Below are 20,919 nucleotides of genomic sequence, written 5' to 3'. Positions count from 1 at the left end.
GTGTGATTGTGATTGTGTGATTGCGATTGTGTGATTGCGATTGTGTGATTGTGATTGTGTGATTGTGATTGTGTGATTGTGATTGTGTGATTGTGATTGTGTGATTGTGATTGTGTGATTGTGATTGTGTGATTGTGATTGTGTGATTGTGATTGTGTGATTGTGATTGTGTGATTGTGATTGTGTGATTGTGATTGTGTGATTGTGATTGTGTGATTGTGATTGTGTGATTGTGATTGTGTGATTGTGATTGTGTGATTGTGATTGTGTGATTGTGATTGTGTGATTGTGATTGTGTGATTGTGATTGTGTGATTGTGATTGTGTGATTGTGATTGTGTGATTGTGATTGTGTGATTGTGATTGTGTGATTGTGATTGTGTGATTGTGATTGTGTGATTGTGATTGTGTGATTGTGATTGTGTGATTGTGATTGTGTGATTGTGATTGTGTGATTGTGATTGTGTGATTGTGATTGTGTGATTGTGATTGTGTGATTGTGATTGTGATTGTGTGATTGTGATTGTGTGATTGTGATTGTGTGATTGTGATTGTGTGATTGTGATTGTGTGATTGTGATTTTGTGATTGTGATTGTGTGATTGTGATTGTGTGATTGTGATTGTGTGATTGTGATTGTGAGATTGTGATTGTGCGATTGTGATTGTGCGATTGTGATTGTGCGATTGTGATTGCGCGATTGTGATTGCGCGATTGTGATTGCGTGATTGTGATTGTGTGATTGTGTGATTGTGATTTTGTGATTGTGATTGTGGGATTGCGATTGTGTGATTGTGTGATTCTGATGGCGATTGTGTGATTGTGATTGCGTGATTGTGATTGCGTGATTGTGATTGTGTGATTGTGTGATTGCGATTGTGTGATTGTGATTGTGCGATTGTGATTGTGCGATTGTGATTGGGCGATTGTGATTGCGCGATTGTGATTGCGCGATTGTGATTGCGCGATTGTGATTGCGTGATTGTGATTGTGTGATTGTGTGATTGTGATTTTGTGATTGTGATTGTGGGATTGCGATTGTGTGATTGTGTGATTCTGATGGCGATTGTGTGATTGTGATTGCGTGATTGTGATTGTGTGATTGTGTGATTGCGATTGTGTGATTGTGATTGTGCGATTGTGATTGTGCGATTGTGATTGTGCGATTGTGATTGGGCGATTGTGATTGCGCGATTGTGATTGCGCGATTGTGATTGCGCGATTGTGATTGCGCGATTGTGGTTGCGCGATTGTGATTGCGCGATTGAGCTTGGGCGATTGTGTTTGCGCGATTGTGGTTGCGCGATTGTGGTTGCGCGATTGTGGTTGCGGGATCGTGATTGCGTGATGGTGATTACGTGATTGTGAATGGGTGTTTGTGATTGGTTGATTGTGATTGTGTGATTGTGATTGTGTGATTGTGATTGTGTGATTGTGATTGTGTGATTGTGATTGTGTGATTGTGATTGTGTGATTGTGATTGTGTGATTGTGATTGTGTGATTGTGATTGTATGATTGTGATTGTGTGATTGTGATTGTGTGATTGTGATTGTGTGATTGTGATTGTGTGATTGTGATTGTGTGATTGTGATTGTGTGATTGTGATTGTGTGATTGTGATTGTGTGATTGTGATTGTGTGATTGTGATTGTGTGATTGTGATTGTGTGATTGTGATTGTGTGATTGTGATTGTGTGATTGTGATTGCGTGATTGTGATTGCGTGATTGTGGTTGCGTGATTGCGTGATTGTCATTGCGGGATTGTGCTTGCGTGATGGTGCTTGAGTGATTTTGATTGTGTGATTGTCTGATTGTGATTGTGTGTTTGCTATTGTGTGATTGCGACTGCGTGATGGTGGTTGTGTGATTGTGTTTGTGTGATTGTGATTGTGTGATTGTGATTGTGTGATTGTGATTGTGTGATTGTGATTGTGTGATTGTGATTGTGTGATTGTGATTGTGTGATTGTGATTGTGTGATTGTGATTGTGTGATTGTGTGATTGTGTGATTGTGATTGTGTGATTGTGATTGTGTGATTGTGATTGTGTGATTGTGATTGTGTGATTGTGATTGTGTGATTGTGATTGTGTGATTGTGATTGTGTGATTGTGATTGTGTGATTGTGATTGTGTGATTGTGATTGTGTGATTGTGATTGTGTGATTGTGATTGTGTGATTGTGATTGTGTGATTGTGATTGTGTGATTGTGATTGTGTGATTGTGATTGTGTGATTGTGATTGTGTGATTGTGATTGTGTGATTGTGATTGTGTGATTGTGATTGTGTGATTGTGATTGTGTGATTGTGATTGTGTGATTGTGATTGTGTGATTGTGATTGTGTGATTGTGATTGTGTGATTGTGATTGTGTGATTGTGATTGTGTGATTGTGATTGTGTGATTGTGATTGTGTGATTGTGATTGTGTGATTGTGATTGTGTGATTGTGATTGTGTGATTGTGATTGTGTGATTGTGATTGTGTGATTGTGATTGTGTGATTGTGATTGTGTGATTGTGATTGTGTGATTGTGATTGTGTGATTGTGATTGTGTGATTGTGATTGTGTGATTGTGATTGTGTGATTGTGATTGTGTGATTGTGATTGTGTGATTGTGATTGTGTGATTGTGATTGTGTGATTGTGATTGTGTGATTGTGATTGTGTGATTGTGATTGTGTGATTGTGATTGTGTGATTGTGATTGTGTGATTGTGATTGTGTGATTGTGATTGTGTGATTGTGATTGTGTGATTGTGATTGTGTGATTGTGATTGTGTGATTGTGATTGTGTGATTGTGATTGTGTGATTGTGATTGTGTGATTGTGATTGTGTGATTGTGATTGTGTGATTGTGATTGTGTGATTGTGATTGTGTGATTGTGATTGTGTGATTGTGATTGTGTGATTGTGATTGTGTGATTGTGATTGTGTGATTGTGATTGTGTGATTGTGATTGTGTGATTGTGATTGTGTGATTGTGATTGTGTGATTGTGATTGTGTGATTGTGATTGTGTGATTGTGATTGTGTGATTGTGATTGTGTGATTGTGATTGTGTGATTGTGATTGTGTGATTGTGATTGTGTGATTGTGATTGTGTGATTGTGATTGTGTGATTGTGATTGTGTGATTGTGATTGTGTGATTGTGATTGTGTGATTGTGATTGTGTGATTGTGATTGTGTGATTGTGATTGTGTGATTGTGATTGTGTGATTGTGATTGTGTGATTGTGATTGTGTGATTGTGATTGTGTGATTGTGATTGTGTGATTGTGATTGTGTGATTGTGATTGTGTGATTGTGATTTTGTGATTGTGATTGTGTGATTGTGATTGTGTGATTGTGATTGTGTGATTGTGATTGTGAGATTGTGATTGTGCGATTGTGATTGTGCGATTGTGATTGTGCGATTGTGATTTCGCGATTGTGATTGCGCGATTGTGATTGCGCGATTGTGATTGCGTGATTGTGATTGTGTGATTGTGTGATTGTGATTTTGTGATTGTGATTGTGGGATTGCGATTGTGTGATAGTGTGATTCTGATGGCGATTGTGTGATTGTGATTGCGTGATTGTGATTGCGTGATTGTGATTGTGTGATTGTGTGATTGCGATTGTGTGATTGTGATTGTGCGATTGTGATTGTGCGATTGTGATTGTGCGATTGTGATTGGGCGATTGTGATTGCGCGATTGTGATTGCGCGATTGTGATTGCGCGATTGTGATTGCGCGATTGTGATTGCGTGATTGTGATTGTGTGATTGTGTGATTGTGATTTTGTGATTGTGATTGTGGGATTGCGATTGTGTGATTGTTTGATTCTGATGGCGATTGTGTGATTGTGATTGCGTGATTGTGATTGCGTGATTGTGATTGTGTGATTGTGTGATTGCGATTGTGTGATTGTGATTGTGCGATTGTGATTGTGCGATTGTGATTGTGCGATTGTGATTGGGCGATTGTGATTGTGTGATTGTGATTGTGTGATTGTGATTGTGTGATTGTGATTGTGTGATTGTGATTGTGTGATTGTGATTGTGTGATTGTGATTGTGTGATTGTGATTGTGTGATTGTGATTGTGTGATTGTGATTGTGTGATTGTGATTGTGTGATTGTGATTGTGTGATTGTGATTGTGTGATTGTGATTGTGTGATTGTGATTTTGTGATTGTGATTGTGTGATTGTGATTGTGTGATTGTGATTGTGTGATTGTGATTGTGTGATTGTGATTGTGTGATTGTGATTGTGTGATTGTGATTGTGTGATTGTGATTGTGTGATTGTGTGATTGTGATTGTGTGATTGTGATTGTGTGATTGTGATTGTGTGATTGTGATTGTGTGATTGTGATTGTGTGATTGTGATTGTGTGATTGTGATTGTGTGATTGTGATTGTGTGATTGTGATTGTGTGATTGTGATTGTATGATTGTGATTGTGTGATTGTGATTGTGTGATTGTGATTGTGTGATTGTGATTGTGTGATTGTGATTGTGTGATTGTGATTGTGTGATTGTGATTGTGTGATTGTGATTGTGTGATTGTGATTGTGTGATTGTGATTGTGTGATTGTGATTGCGTGATTGTGATTGTGTGATTGTGTGATTGCGATTGTGTGATTGTGATTGTGCGATTGTGATTGTGCGATTGTGATTGGGCGATTGTGATTGCGCGATTGTGATTGCGCGATTGTGATTGCGCGATTGTGATTGCGTGATTGTGATTGTGTGATTGTGTGATTGTGATTTTGTGATTGTGATTGTGGGATTGCGATTGTGTGATTGTGTGATTCTGATGGCGATTGTGTGATTGTGATTGCGTGATTGTGATTGTGTGATTGTGTGATTGCGATTGTGTGATTGTGATTGTGCGATTGTGATTGTGCGATTGTGATTGTGCGATTGTGATTGGGCGATTGTGATTGCGCGATTGTGATTGCGCGATTGTGATTGCGCGATTGTGATTGCGCGATTGTGGTTGCGCGATTGTGATTGCGCGATTGAGCTTGGGCGATTGTGTTTGCGCGATTGTGGTTGCGCGATTGTGGTTGCGCGATTGTGGTTGCGGGATCGTGATTGCGTGATGGTGATTACGTGATTGTGAATGGGTGTTTGTGATTGGTTGATTGTGATTGTGTGATTGTGATTGTGTGATTGTGATTGTGTGATTGTGATTGTGTGATTGTGATTGTGTGATTGTGATTGTGTGATTGTGATTGTGTGATTGTGATTGTGTGATTGTGATTGTATGATTGTGATTGTGTGATTGTGATTGTGTGATTGTGATTGTGTGATTGTGATTGTGTGATTGTGATTGTGTGATTGTGATTGTGTGATTGTGATTGTGTGATTGTGATTGTGTGATTGTGATTGTGTGATTGTGATTGTGTGATTGTGATTGTGTGATTGTGATTGTGTGATTGTGATTGTGTGATTGTGATTGTGTGATTGTGATTGTGTGATTGTGATTGTGTGATTGTGATTGTGTGATTGTGATTGTGTGATTGTGATTGTGTGATTGTGATTGTGTGATTGTGATTGTGTGATTGTGATTGTGTGATTGTGATTGTGTGATTGTGATTGTGTGATTGTGATTGTGTGATTGTGATTGTGTGATTGTGATTGTGTGATTGTGATTGTGTGATTGTGATTGTGTGATTGTGATTGTGTGATTGTGATTGTGTGATTGTGATTGTGTGATTGTGATTGTGTGATTGTGATTGTGTGATTGTGATTGTGTGATTGTGATTGTGTGATTGTGATTGTGTGATTGTGATTGTGTGATTGTGATTGTGTGATTGTGATTGTGTGATTGTGATTGTGTGATTGTGATTGTGTGATTGTGATTGTGTGATTGTGATTGTGTGATTGTGATTGTGTGATTGTGATTGTGTGATTGTGATTGTGTGATTGTGATTGTGTGATTGTGATTGTGTGATTGTGATTGTGTGATTGTGATTGTGTGATTGTGATTGTGTGATTGTGATTGTGTGATTGTGATTGTGTGATTGTGATTGTGTGATTGTGATTGTGTGATTGTGATTGTGTGATTGTGATTGTGTGATTGTGATTGTGTGATTGTGATTGTGTGATTGTGATTGTGTGATTGTGATTGTGTGATTGTGATTGTGTGATTGTGATTGTGTGATTGTGATTGTGTGATTGTGATTGTGTGATTGTGATTGTGTGATTGTGATTGTGTGATTGTGATTGTGTGATTGTGATTGTGTGATTGTGATTGTGTGATTGTGATTGTGTGATTGTGATTGTGTGATTGTGATTGTGTGATTGTGATTGTGTGATTGTGATTGTGTGATTGTGATTGTGTGATTGTGATTGTGTGATTGTGATTGTGTGATTGTGATTGTGTGATTGTGATTGTGTGATTGTGATTGTGTGATTGTGATTGTGTGATTGTGATTGTGTGATTGTGATTGTGTGATTGTGATTGTGTGATTGTGATTGTGTGATTGTGATTGTGTGATTGTGATTGTGTGATTGTGATTGTGTGATTGTGATTGTGTGATTGTGATTGTGTGATTGTGATTGTGTGATTGTGATTGTGTGATTGTGATTGTGTGATTGTGATTGTGTGATTGTGATTGTGTGATTGTGATTGTGTGATTGTGATTGTGTGATTGTGATTGTGTGATTGTGATTGTGTGATTGTGATTGTGTGATTGTGATTGTGTGATTGTGATTGTGTGATTGTGATTGTGTGATTGTGATTGTGTGATTGTGATTGTGTGATTGTGATTGTGTGATTGTGATTGTGTGATTGTGATTGTGTGATTGTGATTGTGTGATTGTGATTGTGTGATTGTGATTGTGTGATTGTGATTGTGTGATTGTGATTGTGTGATTGTGATTGTGTGATTGTGATTGTGTGATTGGGATTGTGTGATTGTGATTGTGTGATTGTGATTGTGTGATTGTGATTGTGTGATTGTGATTGTGTGATTGTGATTGTGTGATTGTGATTTTGTGATTGTGATTGTGTGATTGTGATTGTGTGATTGTGATTGTGTGATTGTGATTGTGAGATTGTGATTGTGCGATTGTGATTGTGCGATTGTGATTGTGCGATTGTGATTTCGCGATTGTGATTGCGCGATTGTGATTGCGCGATTGTGATTGCGTGATTGTGATTGTGTGATTGTGTGATTGTGATTTTGTGATTGTGATTGTGGGATTGCGATTGTGTGATAGTGTGATTCTGATGGCGATTGTGTGATTGTGATTGCGTGATTGTGATTGCGTGATTGTGATTGTGTGATTGTGTGATTGCGATTGTGTGATTGTGATTGTGCGATTGTGATTGTGCGATTGTGATTGTGCGATTGTGATTGGGCGATTGTGATTGCGCGATTGTGATTGCGCGATTGTGATTGCGCGATTGTGATTGCGCGATTGTGATTGCGTGATTGTGATTGTGTGATTGTGTGATTGTGATTTTGTGATTGTGATTGTGGGATTGCGATTGTGTGATTGTTTGATTCTGATGGCGATTGTGTGATTGTGATTGCGTGATTGTGATTGCGTGATTGTGATTGTGTGATTGCGCGATTGTGATTGCGCGATTGTGATTGCGCGATTGTGGTTGCGCGATTGTGATTGCGCGATTGAGCTTGGGCGATTGTGTTTGCGCGATTGTGGTTGCGCGATTGTGGTTGCGGGATCGTGATTGCGTGATGGTGATTACGTGATTGTGAATGGGTGTTTGTGATTGGTTGATTGTGATTGTGTGATTGTGATTGTGTGATTGTGATTGTGTGATTGTGATTGTGTGATTGTGATTGTGTGATTGTGATTGTGTGATTGTGATTGTGTGATTGTGATTGCGTGATTGTGATTGCGTGATTGTGGTTGCGTGATTGCGTGATTGTCATTGCGGGATTGTGCTTGCGTGATGGTGCTTGAGTGATTTTGATTGTGTGATTGTCTGATTGTGATTGTGTGTTTGCTATTGTGTGATTGCGACTGCGTGATGGTGGTTGTGTGATTGTGTTTGTGTGATTGTGATTGTGTGATTGTGATTGTGTGATTGTGATTGTGTGATTGTGATTGTGTGATTGTGATTGTGTGATTGTGATTGTGTGATTGTGATTGTGTGATTGTGATTGTGTGATTGTGATTGTGTGATTGTGATTGTGTGATTGTGATTGTGTGATTGTGATTGTGTGATTGTGATTGTGTGATTGTGATTGTGTGATTGTGATTGTGTGATTGTGATTGTGTGATTGTGATTGTGTGATTGTGATTGTGTGATTGTGATTGTGTGATTGTGATTGTGTGATTGTGATTGTGTGATTGTGATTGTGTGATTGTGATTGTGTGATTGTGATTGTGTGATTGTGATTGTGTGATTGTGATTGTGTGATTGTGATTGTGTGATTGTGATTGTGTGATTGTGATTGTGTGATTGTGATTGTGTGATTGTGATTGTGTGATTGTGATTGTGTGATTGTGATTGTGTGATTGTGATTGTGTGATTGTGATTGTGTGATTGTGATTGTGTGATTGTGATTGTGTGATTGTGATTGTGTGATTGTGATTGTGTGATTGTGATTGTGTGATTGTGATTGTGTGATTGTGATTGTGTGATTGTGATTGTGTGATTGTGATTGTGTGATTGTGATTGTGTGATTGTGATTGTGTGATTGTGATTGTGTGATTGTGATTGTGTGATTGTGATTGTGTGATTGTGATTGTGTGATTGTGATTGTGTGATTGTGATTGTGTGATTGTGATTGTGTGATTGTGATTGTGTGATTGTGATTGTGTGATTGTGATTGTGTGATTGTGATTGTGTGATTGTGATTGTGTGATTGTGATTGTGTGATTGTGATTGTGTGATTGTGATTGTGTGATTGTGATTGTGTGATTGTGATTGTGTGATTGTGATTGTGTGAATGTGATTGTGTGATTGTGATTGTGTGATTGTGATTGTGTGATTGTGATTGTGTGATTGTGATTGTGTGATTGTGATTGTGTGATTGTGATTGTGTGATTGTGATTGTGTGATTGTGATTGTGTGATTGTGATTGTGTGATTGTGATTGTGTGATTGTGATTGTGTGATTGTGATTGTGTGATTGTGATTGTGTGATTGTGATTGTGTGATTGTGATTGTGTGATTGTGATTGTGTGATTGTGATTGTGTGATTGTGATTGTGTGATTGTGATTGTGTGATTGTGATTGTGTGATTGGGATTGTGTGATTGTGATTGTGTGATTGTGATTGTGTGATTGTGATTGTGTGATTGTGATTGTGTGATTGTGATTGTGTGATTGTGATTGTGTGATTGTGATTGTGTGATTGTGATTGTGTGATTGTGATTGTGTGATTGTGATTGTGTGATTGTGATTGTGTGATTGTGATTGTGTGATTGTGATTGTGTGATTGTGATTGTGTGATTGTGATTGTGTGATTGTGATTGTGTGATTGTGATTGTGTGATTGTGATTGTGTGATTGTGATTGTGTGATTGTGATTGTGTGATTGTGATTGTGTGATTGTGATTGTGTGATTGTGATTGTGTGATTGTGATTGTGTGATTGTGTGATTGTGATTGCGATTGTGTTATTGTGATTGCGTGATTGTGATTGCGTGATTGTGATTGGGTGATTGAGATTGTGTGATTGTGATTGTGATTGTGTGACTGTGATTGTGTGATTGTGATTGTGTGATTGTGATTGTGTGATTGTGATTGTGTGATTGTGATTGTGTGATTGTGATTGTGTGATTGTGATTGTGTGATTGTGATTGTGTGATTGTGATTGTGTGATTGTGATTGTGTGATTGTGATTGTGCGATTGTGATTGTGCGATTGTGATTGTGCGATTGTGATTGCGTGATTGTGATTGCGTGATTGTGATTGCGTGATTGTGATTTTGTGATTGTGATTGTGGGATTGTGATTGTGTGATTGTGTGATTCTGATTGCGATTGTGTGATTGTGATTGTGTGATTGTGATTGTGTGATTGTGATTGTGTGATTGTGATTGTGTGATTGTGATTGTGTGATTGTGATTGTGTGATTGTGATTGTGTGATTGTGATTGTGTGATTGTGATTGTGTGATTGTGATTGTGTGATTGTGATTGTGTGATTGTGATTGTGTGATTGTGATTGTGTGATTGTGATTGTGTGATTGTGATTGTGTGATTGTGATTGTGTGATTGTGATTGTGTGATTGTGATTGTGTGATTGTGATTGTGTGATTGTGATTGTGTGATTGTGATTGTGTGATTGTGATTGTGTGATTGTGATTGTGTGATTGTGATTGTGTGATTGTGATTGTGTGATTGTGATTGTGTGATTGTGATTGTGTGATTGTGATTGTGTGATTGTGATTGTGTGATTGTGATTGTGTGATTGTGATTGTGTGATTGTGATTGTGTGATTGTGATTGTGTGATTGTGATTGTGTGATTGTGATTGTGTGATTGTGATTGTGTGATTGTGATTGTGTGATTGTGATTGTGTGATTGTGATTGTGTGATTGTGATTGTGTGATTGTGATTGTGTGATTGTGATTTTGTGATTGTGATTGTGTGATTGTGATTGTGTGATTGTGATTGTGTGATTGTGATTGTGTGATTGTGATTGTGTGATTGTGATTGTGTGATTGTGATTGTGTGATTGTGATTGTGTGATTGTGATTGTGATTGTGTGATTGTGATTGTGTGATTGTGTGATTGTGATTGTGTGATTGTGATTGTGTGATTGTGATTGTGTGATTGTGATTGTGTGATTGTGATTGTGTGATTGTGATTGTGTGATTGTGATTGTGTGATTGTGATTGTGTGATTGTGATTGTGTGATTGTGATTGTGTGATTGTGATTGTGTGATTGTGATTGTGTGATTGTGATTGTGTGATTGTGATTGTGTGATTGTGATTGTGTGATTGTGATTGTGTGATTGTGATTGTGTGATTGTGATTGTGTGATTGTGATTGTGTGATTGTGATTGTGTGATTGTGATTGTGTGATTGTGATTGTGTGATTGTGATTGTGTGATTGTGATTGTGTGATTGTGATTGTGTGATTGTGATTGTGTGATTGTGATTGTGTGATTGTGATTGTGTGATTGTGATTGTGATTGTGTGATTGTGATTGTGTGATTGTGATTGTGTGATTGTGATTGTGTGATTGTGATTGTGTGATTGTGATTTTGTGATTGTGATTGTGTGATTGTGATTGTGTGATTGTGATTGTGTGATTGTGATTGTGAGATTGTGATTGTGCGATTGTGATTGTGCGATTGTGATTGTGCGATTGTGATTGCGCGATTGTGATTGCGCGATTGTGATTGCGTGATTGGGATTGTGTGATTGTGTGATTGTGATTTTGTGATTATGATTGTGGGATAGCGATTGTGTGATTGTGTGATTCTGATGGCGATTGTGTGATTGTGATTGCGTGATTGTGATTGCGTGATTGTGATTGTGTGATTGTGTGATTGCGATTGTGTGATTGTGATTGTGCGATTGTGATTGTGCGATTGTGATTGGGCGATTGTGATTGCGCGATTGTGATTGCGCGATTGTGATTGCGCGATTGTGATTGCGTGATTGTGATTGTGTGATTGTGTGATTGTGATTTTGTGATTGTGATTGTGGGATTGCGATTGTGTGATTGTGTGATTCTGATGGCGATTGTGTGATTGTGATTGCGTGATTGTGATTGTGTGATTGTGTGATTGCGATTGTGTGATTGTGATTGTGCGATTGTGATTGTGCGATTGTGATTGTGCGATTGTGATTGGGCGATTGTGATTGCGCGATTGTGATTGCGCGATTGTGATTGCGCGATTGTGATTGCGCGATTGTGGTTGCGCGATTGTGATTGCGCGATTGAGCTTGGGCGATTGTGTTTGCGCGATTGTGGTTGCGCGATTGTGGTTGCGCGATTGTGGTTGCGGGATCGTGATTGCGTGATGGTGATTACGTGATTGTGAATGGGTGTTTGTGATTGGTTGATTGTGATTGTGTGATTGTGATTGTGTGATTGTGATTGTGTGATTGTGATTGTGTGATTGTGATTGTGTGATTGTGATTGTGTGATTGTGATTGTGTGATTGTGATTGTGTGATTGTGATTGTGTGATTGTGATTGTGTGATTGTGATTGTGTGATTGTGATTGTGTGATTGTGATTGTGTGATTGTGATTGTGTGATTGTGATTGTGTGATTGTGATTGTGTGATTGTGATTGTGTGATTGTGATTGTGTGATTGTGATTGTGTGATTGTGATTGTGTGATTGTGATTGTGTGATTGTGATTGTGTGATTGTGATTGCGTGATTGTGATTGCGTGATTGTGGTTGCGTGATTGCGTGATTGTCATTGCGGGATTGTGCTTGCGTGATGGTGCTTGAGTGATTTTGATTGTGTGATTGTCTGATTGTGATTGTGTGTTTGCTATTGTGTGATTGCGACTGCGTGATGGTGGTTGTGTGATTGTGTTTGTGTGATTGTGATTGTGTGATTGTGATTGTGTGATTGTGATTGTGTGATTGTGATTGTGTGATTGTGATTGTGTGATTGTGATTGTGTGATTGTGATTGTGTGATTGTGATTGTGTGATTGTGATTGTGTGATTGTGATTGTGTGATTGTGATTGTGTGATTGTGATTGTGTGATTGTGATTGTGTGATTGTGATTGTGTGATTGTGATTGTGTGATTGTGATTGTGTGATTGTGATTGTGTGATTGTGATTGTGTGATTGTGATTGTGTGATTGTGATTGTGTGATTGTGATTGTGTGATTGTGATTGTGTGATTGTGATTGTGTGATTGTGATTGTGTGATTGTGATTGTGTGATTGTGATTGTGTGATTGTGATTGTGTGATTGTGATTGTGTGATTGTGATTGTGTGATTGTGATTGTGTGATTGTGATTGTGTGATTGTGATTGTGTGATTGTGATTGTGTGATTGTGATTGTGTGATTGTGATTGTGTGATTGTGATTGTGTGATTGTGATTGTGTGATTGTGATTGTGTGATTGTGATTGTGTGATTGTGATTGTGTGATTGTGATTGTGTGATTGTGATTGTGTGATTGTGATTGTGTGATTGTGATTGTGTGATTGTGATTGTGTGATTGTGATTGTGTGATTGTGATTGTGTGATTGTGATTGTGTGATTGTGATTGTGTGATTGTGATTGTGTGATTGTGATTGTGTGATTGTGATTGTGTGATTGTGATTGTGTGATTGTGATTGTGTGATTGTGATTGTGTGATTGTGATTGTGTGATTGTGATTGTGTGATTGTGATTGTGTGATTGTGATTGTGTGATTGTGATTGTGTGATTGTGATTGTGTGATTGTGATTGTGTGATTGTGATTGTGTGATTGTGATTGTGTGATTGTGATTGTGTGATTGTGATTGTGTGATTGTGATTGTGTGATTGTGATTGTGTGATTGTGATTGTGTGATTGTGATTGTGTGATTGTGATTGTGTGATTGTGATTGTGTGATTGTGATTGTGTGATTGTGATTGTGTGATTGTGATTGTGTGATTGTGATTGTGTGATTGTGATTGTGTGATTGTGATTGTGTGATTGTGATTGTGTGATTGTGATTGTGTGATTGTGATTGTGTGATTGTGATTGTGTGATTGTGATTTTGTGATTGTGATTGTGTGATTGTGATTGTGTGATTGTGATTGTGTGATTGTGATTGTGAGATTGTGATTGTGCGATTGTGATTGTGCGATTGTGATTGTGCGATTGTGATTTCGCGATTGTGATTGCGCGATTGTGATTGCGCGATTGTGATTGCGTGATTGTGATTGTGTGATTGTGTGATTGTGATTTTGTGATTGTGATTGTGGGATTGCGATTGTGTGATAGTGTGATTCTGATGGCGATTGTGTGATTGTGATTGCGTGATTGTGATTGCGTGATTGTGATTGTGTGATTGTGTGATTGCGATTGTGTGATTGTGATTGTGCGATTGTGATTGTGCGATTGTGATTGTGCGATTGTGATTGGGCGATTGTGATTGCGCGATTGTGATTGCGCGATTGTGATTGCGCGATTGTGATTGCGCGATTGTGATTGCGTGATTGTGATTGTGTGATTGTGTGATTGTGATTTTGTGATTGTGATTGTGGGATTGCGATTGTGTGATTGTTTGATTCTGATGGCGATTGTGTGATTGTGATTGCGTGATTGTGATTGCGTGATTGTGATTGTGTGATTGTGTGATTGCGATTGTGTGATTGTGATTGTGCGATTGTGATTGTGCGATTGTGATTGTGCGATTGTGATTGGGCGATTGTGATTGCGCGATTGTGATTGCGCGATTGTGATTGCGCGATTGTGATTGCGCGATTGTGGTTGCGCGATTGTGATTGCGCGATTGAGCTTGGGCGATTGTGTTTGCGCGATTGTGGTTGCGCGATTGTGGTTGCGCGATTGTGGTTGCGCGATTGTGGTTGCGGGATCGTGATTGCGTGATGGTGATTACGTGATTGTGAATGGGTGTTTGTGATTGGTTGATTGTGATTGTGTGATTGTGATTGTGTGATTGTGATTGTGTGATTGTGATTGTGTGATTGTGATTGTGTGATTGTGATTGTGTGATTGTGATTGTGTGATTGTGATTGTGTGATTGTGATTGCGTGATTGTGATTGCGTGATTGTGGTTGCGTGATTGCGTGATTGTCATTGCGGGATTGTGCTTGCGTGATGGTGCTTGAGTGATTTTGATTGTGTGATTGTCTGATTGTGATTGTGTGTTTGCTATTGTGTGATTGCGACTGCGTGATGGTGGTTGTGTGATTGTGTTTGTGTGATTGTGATTGTGTGATTGTGATTGTGTGATTGTGATTGTGTGATTGTGATTGTGTGATTGTGATTGTGTGATTGTGATTGTGTGATTGTGATTGTGTGATTGTGATTGTGTGATTGTGATTGTGTGATTGTGATTGTGTGATTGTGATTGTGTGATTGTGATTGTGTGATTGTGATTGTGTGATTGTGATTGTGTGATTGTGATTGTGTGATTGTGATTGTGTGATTGTGATTGTGTGATTGTGATTGTGTGATTGTGATTGTGTGATTGTGATTGTGTGATTGTGATTGTGTGATTGTGATTGTGTGATTGTGATTGTGTGATTGTGATTGTGTGATTGTGATTGTGTGATTGTGATTGTGTGATTGTGGTTGTGTGATTGTGGTTGTGTGATTGTGGTTGTGTGATTGTGGTTGTGTGATTGTGATTGTGTGATTGTGATTGTGTGATTGTGATTGTGTGATTGTGATTGTGTGATTGTGATTGTGTGATTGTGATTGTGTGATTGTGATTGTGTGATTGTGATTGTGTGATTGTGATTGTGTGATTGTGATTGTGTGATTGTGATTGTGTGATTGTGATTGTGTGATTGTGATTGTGTGATTGTGATTGTGTGATTGTGATTGTGTGATTGTGATTGTGTGATTGTGATTGTGTGATTGTGATTGTGTGATTGTGATTGTGTGATTGTGATTGTGTGATTGTGATTGTGTGATTGTGATTGTGTGATTGTGATTGTGTGATTGTGATTGTGTGATTGTGATTGTGTGATTGTGATTGTGTGATTGTGATTGTGTGATTGTGATTGTGTGATTGTGATTGTGTGATTGTGATTGTGTGATTGTGATTGTGTGATTGTGATTGTGTGATTGTGATTGTGTGATTGTGATTGTGTGATTGTGATTGTGTGATTGTGATTGTGTGATTGTGATTGTGTGATTGTGATTGTGTGATTGTGATTGTGTGATTGTGATTGTGTGATTGTGATTGTGTGATTGTGATTGTGTGATTGTGATTGTGTGATTGTGATTGTGTGATTGTGATTGTGTGATTGTGATTGTGTGATTGTGATTGTGTGATTGTGATTGTGTGATTGTGATTGTGTGATTGTGATTGTGTGATTGTGATTGTGTGATTGTGATTGTGTGATTGTGATTGTGTGATTGTGATTGTGTGATTGTGATTGTGTGATTGTGATTGTGTGATTGTGATTGTGTGATTGTGATTGTGTGAATGTGATTGTGTGATTGTGATTGTGTGATTGTGATTGTGTGATTGTGATTGTGTGATTGTGATTGTGTGATTGTGATTGTGTGATTGTGATTGTGTGATTGTGATTGTGTGATTGTGATTGTGTGATTGTGATTGTGTGATTGTGATGGTGTGATTGTGATTGTGTGATTGTGATTGTGTGATTGTGATTGTGTGATTGTGATTGTGTGATTGTGATTGTGTGATTGTGATTGTGTGATTGTGATTGTGTGATTGTGATTGTGTGATTGTGATTGTGTGATTGTGATTGTGTGATTGTGATTGTGTGATTGTGATTGTGTGATTGTGATTGTGTGATTGTGATTGTGTGATTGTGATTGTGTGATTGTGATTGTGTGATTGTGATTGTGTGATTGTGATTGTCTGATTGTGATTGTGTGATTGTGATTGTGTGATTGTGATTGTGTGATTGTGATTGTGTGATTGTGATTGTGTGATTGTGATTGTGTGATTGTGATTGTGTGATTGTGATTGTGTGATTGTGATTGTGTGATTGTGATTGTGTGATTGTGATTGTGTGATTGTGATTGTGTGATTGTGATTGTGTGATTGTGATTGTGTGATTGTGATTGTGTGATTGTGATTGTGTGATTGTGATTGTGTGATTGTGATTGTGTGATTGTGATTGTGTGATTGTGATTGTGTGATAGTGATTGTGTGATAGTGATTGTGTGATAGTGATTGTGTGATTGTGATTGTGTGATTGTGATTGTGTGATTGTGATTGTGTGATTGTGATTGTGTGATTGTGATTGTGTGATTGTGATTGTGTGATTGTGATTGTGTGATTGTGATTGTGTGATTGTGATTGTGTGATTGTGATTGTGTGATTGTGATTGTGTGATTGTGATTGTGTGATTGTGATTGTGTGATTGTGATTGTGTGATTGTGATTGTGTGATTGTGATTGTGTGATTGCGATTGTGTTATTGTGATTGCGTGATTGTGATTGCGTGATTGTGATTGTGTGATTGTGTGATTGTGATTGTGATTTTGTGATTGTGATTGTGGGATTGTGATTGTGTGATTGTGTGATTCTGATTGCGATTGTGTGATTGTGATTGTGTGATTGTGATTGTGTGATTGTGATTGTGTGATTGTGATTGTGTGATTGTGATTGTGTGATTGTGATTGTGTGATTGTGATTGTGTGATTGTGATTGTGTGATTGTGATTGTGTGATTGTGGTTGCGTGATTGCGTGATTGTCATTGCGGGATTGGGCTCGCGTGATGGTGCTTGAGTGATTTTGATTGTGTGATTGTCTGATTGTGATTGTGTGTTTGCTATTGTGTGATTGCGACTGCGTGATGGTGGTTGTGTGATTGTGTGATTGTGATTGTGTGATTGTGATTGTGTGATTGTGATTGTGTGATTGTGATTGTGTGATTGTGATTGTGTGATTGTGATTGTGTGATTGTGATTGTGTGATTGTGATTGTGTGATTGTGATTGTGTGATTGTGATTGTGTGATTGTGATTGTGTGATTGTGATTGTGTGATTGTGATTGTGTGATTGTGATTGTGTGATTGTGATTGTGTGATTGTGATTGTGTGATTGTGATTGTGTGATTGTGATTGTGTGATTGTGATTGTGTGATTGTGATTGTGTGATTGTGATTGTGTGATTGTGATTGTGTGATTGTGATTGTGTGATTGTGATTGTGTGATTGTGATTGTGTGATTGTGATTGTGTGATTGTGATTGTGTGATTGTGATTGTGTGATTGTGATTGTGTGATTGTGATTGTGTGATTGTGTGATTGTGATTGTGTGATTGTGATTGTGTGATTGTGATTGTGTGATTGTGATTGTGTGATTGTGATTGTGTGATTGTGATTGTGTGATTGTGATTGTGTGATTGTGATTGTGTGATTGTGATTGTGTGATTGTGATTGTGTGATTGTGATTGTGTGATTGTGATTGTGTGATTGTGATTGTGTGATTGTGATTGTGTGATTGTGATTGTGTGATTGTGATTGTGTGATTGTGATTGTGTGATTGTGATTGTGTGATTGTGATTGTGTGATTGTGATTGTGTGATTGTGATTGTGTGATTGTGATTGTGATTGTGTGATTGTGATTGTGTGATTGTGATTGTGTGATTGTGATTGTGTGATTGTGATTGTGTGATTGTGATTTTGTGATTGTGATTGTGTGATTGTGATTGTGTGATTGTGATTGTGTGATTGTGATTGTGAGATTGTGATTGTGCGATTGTGATTGTGCGATTGTGATTTCGCGATTGTGATTTCGCGATTGTGATTGCGCGATTGTGATTGCGTGATTGTGATTGTGTGATTGTGTGATTGTGATTGTGTGATTGTGATTGTGTGATTGTGATTGTGTGATTGTGATTGCGTGATTGTGATTGCGTGATTGTGGTTGCGTGATTGCGTGATTGTCATTGCGGGATTGTGCTTGCGTGATGGTGCTTGAGTGATTTTGATTGTGTGATTGTCTGATTGTGATTGTGTGTTTGCTATTGTGTGATTGCGACTGCGTGATGGTGGTTGTGTGATTGTGTTTGTGTGATTGTGATTGTGTGATTGTGATTGTGTGATTGTGATTGTGTGATTGTGATTGTGTGATTGTGATTGTGTGATTGTGATTGTGTGATTGTGATTGTGTGATTGTGATTGTGTGATTGTGATTGTGTGATTGTGATTGTGTGATTGTGATTGTGTGATTGTGATTGTGTGATTGTGATTGTGTGATTGTGATTGTGTGATTGTGATTGTGTGATTGTGATTGTGTGATTGTGATTGTGTGATTGTGATTGTGTGATTGTGATTGTGTGATTGTGATTGTGTGATTGTGATTGTGTGATTGTGATTGTGTGATTGTGATTGTGTGATTGTGATTGTGTGATTGTGATTGTGTGATTGTGATTGTGTGATTGTGATTGTGTGATTGTGATTGTGTGATTGTGATTGTGTGATTGTGATTGTGTGATTGTGATTGTGTGATTGTGATTGTGTGATTGTGATTGTGTGATTGTGATTGTGTGATTGTGATTGTGTGATTGTGATTGTGTGATTGTGATTGTGTGATTGTGATTGTGTGATTGTGATTGTGTGATTGTGATTGTGTGATTGTGATTGTGTGATTGTGATTGTGTGATTGTGATTGTGTGATTGTGATTGTGTGATTGTGATTGTGTGATTGTGATTGTGTGATTGTGATTGTGTGATTGTGATTGTGTGATTGTGATTGTGTGATTGTGATTGTGTGATTGTGATTGTGTGATTGTGATTGTGTGATTGTGATTGTGTGATTGTGATTGTGTGATTGTGATTGTGTGATTGTGATTGTGTGATTGTGATTGTGTGATTGTGATTGTGTGATTGTGATTGTGTGATTGTGATTGTGTGATTGTGATTGTGTGATTGTGATTGTGTGATTGTGATTGTGTGATTGTGATTGTGTGATTGTGATTGTGTGATTGTGATTGTGTGATTGTGATTGTGTGATTGTGATTGTGTGATTGTGATTGTGTGATTGTGATTGTGTGATTGTGATTTTGTGATTGTGATTGTGTGATTGTGATTGTGTGATTGTGATTGTGTGATTGTGATTGTGAGATTGTGATTGTGCGATTGTGATTGTGCGATTGTGATTGTGCGATTGTGATTTCGCGATTGTGATTGCGCGATTGTGATTGCGCGATTGTGATTGCGTGATTGTGATTGTGTGATTGTGTGATTGTGATTTTGTGATTGTGATTGTGGGATTGCGATTGTGTGATTGTGTGATTCTGATGGCGATTGTGTGATTGTGATTGCGTGATTGTGATTGCGTGATTGTGATTGTGTGATTGTGTGATTGCGATTGTGTGATTGTGATTGTGCGATTGTGATTGTGCGATTGTGATTGTGCGATTGTGATTGGGCGATTGTGATTGCGCGATTGTGATTGCGCGATTGTGATTGCGCGATTGTGATTGCGCGATTGTGATTGCGTGATTGTGATTGTGTGATTGTGTGATTGTGATTTTGTGATTGTGATTGTGGGATTGCGATTGTGTGATTGTGTGATTCTGATGGCGATTGTGTGATTGTGATTGCGTGATTGTGATTGCGTGATTGTGATTGCGTGATTGTGATTGTGTGATTGTGTGATTGCGATTGTGTGATTGTGATTGTGCGATTGTGATTGTGCGATTGTGATTGTGCGATTGTGATTGGGCGATTGTGATTGCGCGATTGTGATTGCGCGATTGTGATTGCGCGATTGTGATTGCGCGATTGTGGTTGCGCGATTGTGATTGCGCGATTGAGCTTGGGCGATTGTGTTTGCGCGATTGTGGTTGCGCGATTGTGGTTGCGCGATTGTGGTTGCGCGATTGTGGTTGCGGGATCGTGATTGCGTGATGGTGATTACGTGATTGTGAATGGGTGTTTGTGATTGGTTGATTGTGATTGTGTGATTGTGATTGTGTGATTGTGATTGTGTGATTGTGATTGTGTGATTGTGATTGTGTGATTGTGATTGTGTGATTGTGATTGTGTGATTGTGATTGTATGATTGTGATTGTGTGATTGTGATTGTGATTGTGTGATTGTGATTGTGTGATTGTGATTGTGTGATTGTGATTGTGTGATTGTGATTGTGTGATTGTGATTGTGTGATTGTGATTGTGTGATTGTGATTGTGTGATTGTGATTGTGTGATTGTGATTGTGTGATTGTGATTGTGTGATTGTGATTGCGTGATTGTGATTGCGTGATTGTGGTTGCGTGATTGCGTGATTGTCATTGCGGGATTGTGCTTGCGTGATGGTGCTTGAGTGATTTTGATTGTGTGATTGTCTGATTGTGATTGTGTGTTTGCTATTGTGTGATTGCGACTGCG

This window comes from Megachile rotundata, chromosome 4 (assembly GCF_050947335.1).
Source record: "Megachile rotundata isolate GNS110a chromosome 4, iyMegRotu1, whole genome shotgun sequence".
Lineage (NCBI taxonomy): Eukaryota > Metazoa > Arthropoda > Insecta > Hymenoptera > Megachilidae > Megachile > Megachile rotundata.
Note: the sequence above shows the minus strand (reverse complement) of the source record.